This window comes from Crocuta crocuta, unplaced genomic scaffold (assembly GCF_008692635.1).
Source record: "Crocuta crocuta isolate KB4526 unplaced genomic scaffold, BGI_CrCroc_1.0 scaffold457, whole genome shotgun sequence".
Classification (NCBI taxonomy): Eukaryota; Metazoa; Chordata; class Mammalia; order Carnivora; family Hyaenidae; genus Crocuta; species Crocuta crocuta.
In genome coordinates this window covers 2,892,974-2,905,420 of record NW_027531318.1, presented here as the reverse complement: position 1 = coordinate 2,905,420, position 12,447 = coordinate 2,892,974, and positions in this window count along the sequence as shown.

The following is a 12,447-nucleotide window of genomic DNA, read 5'->3' as shown; positions in this document are numbered from 1 at the left end:
GGAGGAGGAGGAGGAGGAGGAGGAGGAGGAGGAAAGGCAGCGCCAACAACAACAATAACAACACCACAAGGAAGAGGAGGAGGATAAGGAGGAGCAAGAAGAGAAGAACACTCACTACTACAGAGTAGTGGCCCTAAGTAAATTTCTCAAAGTGGGTTATAGTACATGGGGCTCAAATGTTCTAGCCTCTGGCAATCTGGTCCATGGGTGGGTTATGTGAAGAGGCAGGGTTAGGGTCAGTGCCCCCTCTCTTTTCTCAGGCCCTTTCCCTCCATCAGACAAAATAAGCTACTCTGATGAATCCAAGAGAAGATTAATATGTTGCCCTCTTCTAAATAGTGTATTTAGAGCTAATTTCAGGCACTATAAACATCTGGGTATTTCACCAGTGAAACCTGGGGAGCTTTGTAAGAATTCTGAAGTAGGTCTTATGGAAGATATAATAAATAACAGCCCATATTCTTTAAAGGTTTGGAATTATTATGTCCAAGGTTTACCTTGCCAAGACCAACAGTGATTATTTTCAACTATGTTAAGCCCCCCACAACTAAGTGACGATGAGGTGTGTTTATGCCCACAATAAATTAATAGAAGATATGCCCATTGGCTATAAATACTTGTTTCATTATAGGCCAACCGATATCAGATATAATAATGATTAGGTGGGAAGAAAAATATTAGTCCTTTAGAAGCTTTGATAATCCTAAAAAGTAGATACTGACAGGCAGAGGATATTTTCCCATTTTCACTGTGAGAGCTGTTTCATCTTAATTATTACAGACAAAAGCCTAATGAACCCGAGGGGTAGAAGACTGACATAATGTGCTGTGTTCCTAGCATATTCTCCACTAATGATGTCTACTTATAAACCTTGCCATCTTTCCTGGTACACATGATTCTTACCTTCAACCAAATCTAGCAAAAAAAAGTTTACCTCCTAAGAGCTAATTTTTGTAGCTCCTAGATCTTAATATTCCTGCAGCATACTGAGTTGCAGAACTAGCAAATGGAAATTAAGATGACAAAAACACACTCCAAAGTAGAAAACTCTATTCTCTGGATCCCCGCAAAATCACCCAGCTGTGATCCAGAGAGATGCCCATTTTGCATATTTCTTCAGTAAACCCCCTCAGGTGTACCCTAGCACCACCAGCTATGTTACAAAATGACCCCATTTTTCCTGTGGGTTTCAGAGGAGAGAGCCTGAAATGACCCAAGGGATAGACTAATGGTCCCAGGAAGGACGTTTAAAGGGATTGAGGTTGCTCCAAGCTTACTTAAATTTCATCTCCTTCATAAAAATTTATCTGACTACCCAACTGAGGATGCTTTTCCAGTTCTCTGAACTCCTAAAACGTTTAGAATATATTGCATATTCTGAATTTTAGCTTATATTCCCAAGCACTTTTTTCGGGTTGCTATTGGCTTAGAAACTTGCCGCTTTCCTGTTCTGGGGAATCATCTTTCTATACTCAGGGACAATGGCTCCCAGCTCTCTGGGCTACAGAATACCCAGAGCACTGGGCATAGGGACTTAGTAAAAACTGGTTCATTTGACCTCAGAAAAATGATTGAATTATTATCTTCAAGCCAATAAGCTTTTATTTAAAGGAAACAGAGTCATATTCAAAGTCCACAGAATACTAAACAAAAGGAGTTTGCCATAAATCCAAGCAGGAGAGATTCCTCAGTTAGGTCCAGAATATATGCAAAAGACTCCTGCAGCTGTGGAAGGTGCAAATAGAAATGTTATGTTCCCCAGGGTGCTGGTGAACAATGGTAACTGAAAATTTCTGGGGTAGTTGGGAGGCTATTCCCTGACTCTTTTGATATAAGCCTACCTAAATCACAGGGTAGAAGTATAAAAGGGACATTAAAAGAAATGTTTAGCAATTAACTTCAGCAGAAGGAAGTTGTTTATTTTATAAAGCAACATTATTGAGGTTGCTTTATAATAAAATGTACATACAATAAAATGTACCCATTTAAAGTCACTTTAGTCAGTTCAGTAAGTTTGGACAAATGTATAAATTCATATATCCAACACCCAAATCAAAATATAGAATAATTTTGAACTTCTAAAAGATCTCTGCTATTTTGCAGTCAATTCCATCTTCCCTTTACCTCCAGCTGCTGGCAACAACTGATGTGCTTTCTGTCTTTATATATTAGACTACATTTTTTCTAGAATTTCATATGAATTGAATCATATAGTACATGATTTTTTGTGCAGGGCTTCTTTCACTCAACACAGTGTTTCTGAGATTTATCCATACGTTTGTATGTATCAGTATTCTGTTGCTTTTCATAGCTGAGTAGTATACCAATGCATGAATGTACTACATTCTGTTTATCTGTTCACAACTGATGAGCATTTGAGTGGTTTCAATTTTGTTTATTAGGAATAAAGCTATGATGAACATATGTGTTCAAGTTTTTGCTTCTTTTCTCTTAGGGTACAATTGCTGGGTGCTTGGTAAGTATATTTGCAAACTTCAATCTATTTTTTGAAGTGGTTAGATCATTTTATCTATCTATCTATCATCTATCTATCTATCTATCTATCTATCTATCTATCTATCTATCTATATTTTTTGTGTGTTTAAACCATTTATGTTTAGACCAATGTGTTCAGACCCCTATATACCATATATCTGAGCATTTCACTTATTCCATATTCTTTCCCACATTTAGTATTGTCAGTCTTTTTAATTTTAGCCATTCTAGTGTATATGCAGTGGTATCTCATTGTGCTTTAATTTTTGTTTACGGATGACTAACGATGTTGAACATCTTTCATATATTTGTTGACTACTCATTTATCTCATTTTTTGAAGTGTTTGCTCAAGTCTTTGCCTAATTTTAAATTTGATCATTTTCTTTGTTATTGTTGTACTGTACAAGTACTTTATATATTTTGAACTCAATTTCTTCAAGAGATACAGGTACTGCATATATTTTCTCCCAGTCTCCTTGCTTTTTAAATTGCTTAGTAGTGTCTTTTGAAGCATTAATATTGTTAATTTTAATGAATTCCAGTCATTTATTTGTTTTTATAGTTAGTGTTTCTTTGTATCTTACCTAAAAAACATTTTCTTATTCCAAAATCACAAAAATACTTAATGTGTTTTTTTGATTCAGTGGATAGCAAAATTTTTCTATAAATGGTGAGATAACCAATACTTGGGACTTAAATGGTGAGATAAACAATATTTGGGGCTTTAAGGAGCAAATAGCCCGTGTTGCAACTTCTCAATTCTGCCATTGCAGAAAAGCATCCATTTACAGTGAGCATGGCTAGATTTGGCCAGTGGGTACAGTTTTCCAACCCCTATTTTAGAGGTTTATAGATTTAACTTTATATTTAGGTCTATGATTCACTTCCAATTAATTCTGGAGTATGATGTAAGTCAAGTATACAATATTTTTTTTTTTTTACATTTTATCATACATATATCCAGACATTCTAGTAGCATTTGTTGAAAAGACTATTCTTTCCATTACAAGAATCATAAATCATGATCAAGTTGGATTTATCTCTTGGATACAAAAATGTTTCAACATATGCAAATCAAAAAAATGTGATACATTGCATTAACAGAATCAAGAATAAAAATCATATCATTATCTCAATATATGCATAAAAAGCATTTCATATATTTCAACACTCTTTCATGGTAAAAACTCTCAACATTAGGTATAGAAGGAATCTACTGAAACATTTCAAAGGCCATATATGACAAGCCCACAGCTAATATCATAATCAATGATGAAAAGCTGAAAGTTTGTTCTCTAAAATCAGAAATGAGACAAGGATCTCCACTCTCACCACTTCTATTTAACATAGTACTGGGAGTTTCTAGCCAGAGCAATTAGGAAAGGAAGGGAAATAAAAGATATCCAAATAAAAAAGGAAGAAGTAAAATGGTCTGTTTTCAGGTGACATGATAACCATAAAGATGACACAGAAAGAACAGACAGAAATAAAATATACAAAATGAATGCACAAAAGCCATTTGCATTTCTATATACTAATAGTGAACTATTTGAAGGAGCAATAAAGAAAAACAATTCCATTTACAATAGCATCAAGCACAATAAAATACTTAGGAATACATTTAACCATGGAGGTGAAAGACCTGTACACTAAAACCTGTAAAACATTCATGAAAGTAGTTGAGGAAGCCACAATAAATGGAAAGATATCCCCTGACTATGAATTGGAAAATTTCATATTATCAAAATTTCTATACTATCCAAAGTGATCTATAGAATCAATGCAATCTCTATCAAAATTCCATTGGCATTTTTCACAAAAATAGAAAAAAATCCTAAAAGTCTTGTGGAACCACAAAAAACCCTGAGTAGCCAGAACAATTTTGAGAAAGAACAAGTCTGGAGGCATTACACTTTCTGATTTCAAACTATACTACAAATTTATAGCAAACAAACATTAAACTAATGATATTTTTAAAAGACACAGAAACCAAAGGAACAGAATAGAATCTAAATATAAACCCACAAATATATAGCCAACTAATCTTTGACAAGAGTGCCACCAATATACAATGGGTAAAGGATACTCTCTTCAATAAATGCTGTTGAAAAAACTGATTAGTCATAAGCAAAAAGATGAAACTGGAGCCCTATATTACATCATTTTGCTGGGGGACCTGTAGCTGGTGTATTAAATCAAGAATATGCAGATTATGACCTTCTAAAGGAGAAAACAAAACTATCCACACAGTGTCAACCGGTAGCTCCCTTAGCATTTATACTCCTATTTGGGGGAAGTGAGAACATTGGGATGGTTTTGATTGAAGGCACAGTTGAATACACTCACACAAAGAAAGTAAAGTCATAAGATTTGTTACTTGCAAATTCTAGAAACAGGGTGGAGAGGTTCGGGTACATAGTGAGCTGGGAAAAGGGCAGTCTTCCATCCCAGGTGACCAGTAAGCAGGAGATAGAGAGCAGGGTAGCAAACACCTATTACCTAAGAGGAGCAGAAGTAACAAAAGTGGAAAACAAAGTGGGACTACATCAAACTAAAATGCTTCTGCACAGCAAAGGAAAAAATCAACAAAACAAACCTAAATAATGGGAGAAATTATTGAAAATATTGCAAACAATATATCTGATAAGCAGTTAATATACAAAATATACAAGGAACTTCTACAACTAAAGAGCAAAAAACAAATAACCTGATTAAAAAATGAGCAAAGAGGGGTGCCTTGGTGACTCAGTTGGTTAACTGTCTGACTTCAGCTCAGGTCATGATCTCATGCTCATGGGTTTGAGCCCCTCATTGGGCTCTGTGCTGACAGCTTCGGATTCTGTGTCTCTCTCTCTCTATGCCCCTTCCCTGCTCATGTTTTGCCTCTTTCTGTCTCTCAAAAAATAAAATAAAATGTTTAAAAATTTTTAAATAAAAAAAAAGACAGGCAAAGGACCTGAATAGACATTTTTCCAAAGAAGATATACAAATGCTAATAAGTACATGAAAAGATGTTGAACATCACTAATCATCATGGAAACAAATCAAAACCATGATGAGATATCACCTCACACCTGTTAAGATGGCTTTTATTGAAAAGATAAGAGATAACATGTTGGTGTGAATGCAGAGGAAAGGGAACCCTTGTACCTTGTTGGTAGAAAGTAAGTTGGCACAACCATTATGAAAAACAGTGTGGGGGCCTCAAAAATTACATAGAATTACCATGTGATTAAACAATCCCCTTCTGGGTATATATCTGAAGGAAACAAAATCAGTATCTCAAAGAGTAATCTGCACTCCCATATTTATTGCAATATTATTCATAATAGCCAAGATATGAAAACAACCTAAGTGCCTGTCAATGGATGAGTGATAAGGAAGATATGGTATGGATTTTGATTCAGTGGTGAGAAAGAAGGAATTCTTGGGGCACTTGGGTGGCTCAGTCAGTGAAGTGTCCAGCTCTTGATTCTGGGTCAGGTCATGATTTCACCATTTGTGGGATCAAGACCTGTTTTGGGCTTTGCACTGATAGCACAGAGCCTGCTTGGGATTCTCTCTCTCTCCCTCTCTCTCCTCCCCACACCTCAAAATAAACAAATAAACTTAAAAAAAAAAAAGAAATCTTGACATTTGCAACAACATAGATGAACTTAGAGGACAATCTGGTAAGTGAAATTAGCCAAAGACAAATTCTGTATGGTGTCACTTTTTTGTGGAATATTAAAAAAAAAAACCCTCAAACTTATAGAAATAGAGTGTAGTTATGGTTACCAGGGGCTGGGAGGGCAAGGGGAATGAGGAGATGCCGATCAAAGGTTACAAACCTCAGTTATTAGATGAATGAGCTCTGTTCTAACATACATCATTGTGAGTTTAGTTAATAACAATATTGTGTTGTGTACTTGAAATTTGCTTGGAGAGTAAACCTTAAGCATTCTTACCCCCAACACCCCCACACACATACCCAAATGGTAGGTGAGGTGATATCTGAGGTGATAGATGTGTTAACTTGACTGTGGCAGTCATTTCATAAAGTATACATATCAAATCATCATGTTGTACACTTTAAATATATACAATTTTGTCAGATATACCTCAATAAAGCTGGAAAATAAATTTTAAAATGAATTAACAAATATATAAATTTTTATAACAAACTCCTTTTCCCACTGAATGACTTTGGCACCTCTGTCAAAATCAATCAACCACTTAAGGTGGATATATTTCTGGAATTTTATTCTATTCCAAAGTACATGTCTATTTTTATGTCAGCCCACTGCCTTGATTACTATAGCTTTACACTAATTCTTGAAATCTGGTATTATATGCTCTTCAACTTTATTCTTTTTAAAAATTTCTTTGTTTTTTATATAATTACTTTGCTTTTATAATATTTTGCATAATATTAGAACCAACTTGACTATTGGGGTTTTGATTGGGATTGCATTGAATCTATTGAAAACGTAGAGAGAATTGTCATTTAAGTAATATTAAATCTTTCACTTCATGAATGTGGTATATCTCTCCATTTGTTTAAATTTTGTTTACTTTCTTTCAAGTTTGTTTTATAGTATTTAATCTATATGTTTTAAGCACATTTGTTACATCTGTGTCAAAGTAGTTCATGTTTTGGATTCTATTATAATGTATTTTTAATTCAATACTCAGCTGTTCAATCCAATTGCTATTACATAGAAATAAACTTTTTACATTGATCTTATTTTCTGTGAACATACTAAATCTGCCTTTTAATTCTATAAGCTTTTTATAAATTACCAAGGATATTTCATATACAAAGTCATGTGTTCTTTAAATTAAAAGTTTACTTCTTTCTTTTTATCTTGTCAACTTTTTGTTTCTCTTTCCTTATAACTCTGGCGAAGATTTTTCTATAGTGTTGAAAAGAAGTGGTGAGAGTGGACATCCTTATATTATTTTTTTTTTAAGTTTATTTATTTATTGGGGGCGGAGTGAGAGAGAGAGGAAGCAGGAGGGGCAGAGAAAGAGGGAGAGAGAGAGAACCCCAAATAGGCTCTGCACTGTCAAAATGGAGCCTGGTGTGGGGCTCAAACTCATGAACCTATGAGATTATGACCTGAGCTAAAATCAAGAGCCAGACACTTAAGTGACTGACCACACAGGCTCCTCCTCTTATTCTTGATCTTAGGTGGAAAGCATTAAGTTTTTTCCATGAAGTATGTTAACTCCAGATTTTTCATAGATGCCATTTAACAGGTGTTAAAGTATGTTCCTATTCCTAGCTTTCTGAAAGATTTTACTTTTTAATCATGAACTGTTTTGTTAGGTGAATCTTGCTAATCTATTGAGATAATAGTATGTTTTAATATCTTTTAACTTAGTAAATTATATTAATTGATTTCCAAATACGAAATCAGTCTTGTATTGATGGAGTAAATCCCACATAGTCATAGAACATTATTCTTTTTATGTTGTGCTAAAATCTAGTTACTAATATTTCCTAACAATTTTTCATCTATGGTTATGTGGGATATTGATCTATAGTTTTCTTGTAATGCCATCTAAGTATTAGGATAATTCCAAATTCATGAAATGAGTTTTGAAGATTTCTTCCTCTTCTATTTTCTGAATGATTTTTGTGTATGATTGGTAATGTTGCATAGATTACATCAGGAACACCATCTGACCTTGGAGTTCATTCTGTAGAAAATTTATCAAATGATGTTATGTTATTTAATAGATATAAGGATATTCAGATGTTTCTTTTTTTAAAAACATTTGTTCATTTTCGAGAGAGAGATAGAGTGCAAGAGGGGGAGAGGCAGAGAGAGAGGTAGACACAGAATCCGAAGCAGGCTCTAGGCTCTGAGCTGTCAGCACAGAGCCTGACGTGGGGCTTGAACCCACAAGCGGTGAGATCATGATCTGAGTCAGACACTTACCCACTGAACCACCCAGGTGCCCCCATTCAGATGTTACTATCTTTTTAAAAATAAGTTTTGTTAATTTATATTTTTCAAGGAATTTTTCTATTACATCTGGGTCAGGAATGAGTAAACTTTTTCTGTAAAGAGACAGATAGTAAATATTTTAGGCTTTGTGGGCCATACAATCTTTGTCACAATAAATCAACTCTGCCACTGTAGCATGAAAGCAATCATAGACAATGCATTGACAAATATGTATGGTTGTGTTCCAATTAAACTTTATTCACTAAAACAGGTAGCAGGCCAGATTTAGCATATTGCTGTAGTTTGCCAACACAAGTCAAACTTTAGCAAGAGATTTTTTGTAAGTTTCCCTCATTATTCTCTTAATATCTGTAATATCTAGAGTGATGTCACCTATTTATTCACAATATTGGTAATTATCATTTTATCTTGAATAGTCAAGCTAGTCAATCAATTTTATTGATTTTTTTCTTTTTACAAATAACTACCTTTGTGTCTCATTGATTTCATTGATTTTTTTTTCTGTTTTTGTTTTTTTATTTTATTGGAATTTCTCTTATCTTTATTATTTCATTTCTTCTATTGCCCTGGGTTTAAGTTGCTCTTCTTTTTCTAGCATATTAAGGTGAAAGTTTTAATCATTGTTAAATGTCAGCATTTAAACCTTTTTTAAAATGTTTATTTATTTTTTAAAGAGAAAGAGACAGCAGGAGTGGGGGAGGGACAGAGAGAGGGAGACAAGAATCTAAAGCAGGCTCCAGGCTCAGAGCTGTCAGCACAGAGCCTGATGTGAGGCTCGAACTCACGAACCACAAGTTCATGACCTGAGCTGAAGTTGGATGCTTAACTGGCCAAGCCACTCAGGCACCCCTATCAGCATTTAAACCTTTAAATCTTCTTCTAAACACTGATTTAGGTGCATTCTAAAATTTTTTGTGTTTTTATTTCAATCCAATTGAAAATATTTTGTATCTTCTTTTGTATTTTTTCTGTGATTCATGAGTTATTTCAAAGTTTGTTTAAATTCCAAATATTTAGAGGATCTTTTAGATGTCTTTCTAATATAGATTTCTAATCTAATTCCAATGTGATCAGGAACATTATCTGTATGATCCCAATTCTTTAAGTTTATTGAAAAATTTTGGCCCAGCATTTGGTCAACCATTGGGGGGATGTTCCAGATGACCTTAAAATATATGTATATTCTGTTAGTGAATAAAGTGTGCTAAAAGTATAAAATAGGGCAAGTTGGTTGGTAATGTTGTTCATGCCTTCTATATCCTTACAGATTTTTTGTTTACTTAGTATAAAATAGGCAGAGAAAAATCCCCAACTGTACTTATCAACTAGTGTGTTATTTGTTTCAGTTCTGTGAAAATTTGCTATATCTATTAAAAGTTCTGTCTTTAGGTAAATACACAGTCATAATGATTATATTTTCCTAAAGAATTTTTGATCATTATGAAATGTCACTCTTTATCCTTGGCAATATTCTTTCTTTTGAAGTTCCTTTTATCTAATATTGATATATCCATTCCAGTCTTATGATTATTGCTTTAATGGTCTTCACTTTCTGCCATTTTACATTTATCCAATTGTGAAATGTGTTTCTTATTGACAGCATAGAGTTGGGCTTTAGTGTTTGATCTATGCTGATACTTTCTGCCTTTCAATTTGAATATTTTATACCATTTACATTTAATATAACACAGATATTGCCTGGTTTAAATATATCATATTGCAATATATTTTATATTTATTGTATCTATTTTATTGTACTGTCCCTTTTCCTCTTTTCTTGCCTTTCTTTGCATTGAGTATTTTTAGCATATAATTACATCTCCACTATTGTCTTCTTTGCTATGTTTTTAAAAATTAATTTTTGTAATTCCTTCATGCAACTTTATTCTCACTCTATCTTCATATAATATATAATATCATGCAATATCTAAGAAATTAAATACATTGTAGAGTATAGCCCCATCTTTGTGCTATTATTTTCATACATTTTACTTCTGTATATGTTATAAACTCTACAAAATTTTCTTTTGCTTATTTTTTGCTTTAACTAATTAATTACCTTTTTGAAATAGTAGTAAAGCTTTTCATTCCCAACATAAATTCTAACTGCTAATAATATACAATGATTTTTTTTAGTAGTTATATTGAACTTGCTAAAATAGTAAATATATTATTAGAATTAAAAAAAATTTATTTATGTATTTTGAGAGAGTGTGTGTGTGTGTGTGTGTGTGGGAGGGACAGAGAGAGAGAGAGAAAGAGAGAGAATCCCAAGCAGACTCCACACTGTCAGCACAGAGCCTGATGTGGAGCTTGAACTCATGAAATGTGAGATTATGACGTGAGCCAAAACCACCAAGAATCAGACACTTAACTGATTGAGCCACTTAGGTGTCTCCCATTTTTTATAGTAAAATACCAAGATAAGACCATAATGACAGAGAATAAGTAGGGAACCTATATCAAATTAGGTCATCAGGATATTCCTCTTAGAGGAGATAATATAGAAACTGCATCTTATAAGACAAATAAGAAGTTATGAATGCAGTTGACCTTTGAACAACACAGTTGAACTTGAACAACACAAGTTTGAACTGTGCAGGCCCACATAAATATAATTTTTTAAATAAATCTACTTTAGTACTATAAAATATGTGTTCATAGACTGTTTATGTTATGTGCAAGACTTCTAACCAACAGTAGGCTATTAATAGTTCAGTGGGGAGTCAAAAGTTATACATGGATTTTTGACTGCACAGAGGATCAGCACCACAGACCCCATGTTGTTCAAGGGTCAGCTGTAAATTCATCCCAACTCTATCATTCAGTGATTCTGTGATTCTAATAGAACTAGAAATGTGTCTAGTGAAACTTAGGCCAAACCTCTTACTTAATAAGTGAGGATATAAAGCCTAGAAAAAGTAAAGGAGATAAGTGACTCACCTAAAGTTTCCCAGTGACCTATTTGTAGACCTGGAACCAGACAGTCTCCTAACCTTAAGTGATAGATCCATTATACATGTGTTCTTATTAAAAAGCTGATTTCACCTTGCAGTGTCTGTGACCATTTCAGAAGGATATTGCATTAACATTTGGCATAGTACAGATTGATTTGCTTCCTCATTTCAGAGATGACTTTGGCATTAGATGGAGTTTTTAAAATGTTAAGAAATAATTTCTGATAGAAGAGAAATCTATATTTTAGGAGAAGAGTAGGCCCAGAAGTTATTTTTCTTCTTCCATGGTTTGAGTTATAACTTACCTGCAGTAAAAGGCACAGATCTTCAGGGAATAGTTTGATCACTGTTAAAAACTGAATATTTGTGTCCTCCCCAAATTCATATGTTGAAATCCTGCCCCCCAATGTGATGGCATTAGAAGGTGGGGTCTTTAAAAAGTAATTAAGTCATGAGAGTGGAGCCTTCATGAACGAGATTAGTGTCCTTATGAGAAGAGACATGATGGAGCTTATGTTATTTCTTCTCTCTGCCAGGTAAGGATGCAACAGCAAGGTGGCCAACTGCAAAGAGAAAAGTAGGCTCTCACTAGAACTAAATGTTGGCAGCTTGATCTTGGACTCCCCATGCTTCAGAACTTGGAGAAACAAATTTCTGTTGTTTAAGCCTCCCATCCTATGGTAATTTGTTGCAGCAGCCCAAATCACTAAGACAATCAGTTTTGATGAATGTGTACATCCATGTAACTCACCGTCCTATCTCTATATAGTACATTTCTAACACTCTAGAAAATTCCTTCATGCTTCTTTTCAGTCAATTATCTCTCCCCAGAAGTAACCGCCTTTCTGACTCTGTCACGATACATTTGTTTCACCTGTTCTAGAACTTCATGTAAAGGAACCATGCAGTAAGTACTTTCTGTGTGTGGCATCTTTCACTCAGCATGTTTCTGACACTCATCCATATTGTTACTTGAATCGTAGCTCATTCCTCTTTATTGTTGAATAATATTTCGTTGTAACACTATGCCAAAGCT